Source organism: Octopus bimaculoides, chromosome 1 (assembly GCF_001194135.2).
Source record: "Octopus bimaculoides isolate UCB-OBI-ISO-001 chromosome 1, ASM119413v2, whole genome shotgun sequence".
Lineage (NCBI taxonomy): Eukaryota > Metazoa > Mollusca > Cephalopoda > Octopoda > Octopodidae > Octopus > Octopus bimaculoides.
In genome coordinates, this window is record NC_068981.1 from 96,829,682 (window position 1) to 96,830,446 (window position 765).

At 34.5% G+C, this 765-nt stretch overlaps 1 protein-coding gene across 2 annotated transcripts in view; it reads left to right on the top strand.

Moving 5' to 3' along the window:
- Positions 1-765, top strand: part of LOC106879539 (T-box protein VegT-B) — a 163,176-nt gene that overhangs the window by 65,314 nt on the left and 97,097 nt on the right. The window lies entirely within an intron of this gene.

The window sequence follows — 765 nt, forward strand, 5'->3', positions numbered from 1 at the left end:
GTGTGCGTGTGTGTGTTTGTGTGTGTGTGTGTGTGGTCTTTTTCTTGATTGCATGTTAATTCCAGAAAACCGTTGATTCCTTGAGATCATCTTTTCACATTGAGAATCGGTAACAATTGTTACCACGCATTTGTTTAACTTCTCTCAAAGTGAAAATACTTTCGGTAAATCGAGCACTTAACGTGGATGGTATTTGATAAACGTTTCTATGCTTTTATTGTCTAAATGTATATCATTCGTCACGCGATATTATTTTCTTTCATACTATTTATCCAAATTACCCGAGGCCATATATATTTCCTACTCCATACTTCTTTTCCATAAGTATGGCCAAGCCTTCGAAACTATGTTCATTGAGATAGAAACATGTGTTCACAAGTGGCGTATTTGTTTTTCGTTTCTCCTGTCAAAAAAAAAAAACAGAAAAAAAAACAATTCTCTTTTGCTTAATGTTGTGTCAGTTCCGTAAAATACTTCATTACCTCTTGTATTTTTATTTGTAGCCCACATTTATTCGTAGTCACTGGCCACTCTGAGTTTTTACTCTCTACTCATTTACATCCCCGCCTTCTTTTCACACACATGCATATATGGAAAAGTCGAAATTGTGATGATTTCTGGTCGATAGTAGTTGAGAAACGGAGTGTGTCCACGTCTATTGTGTGTCTTTTTCCTGTTTACTATACGTTCCTTTGTCGTCCCTCTATGCTACATTTCTTCATATATTGTATATGTATGTGTGTATATATATATATATATATATAT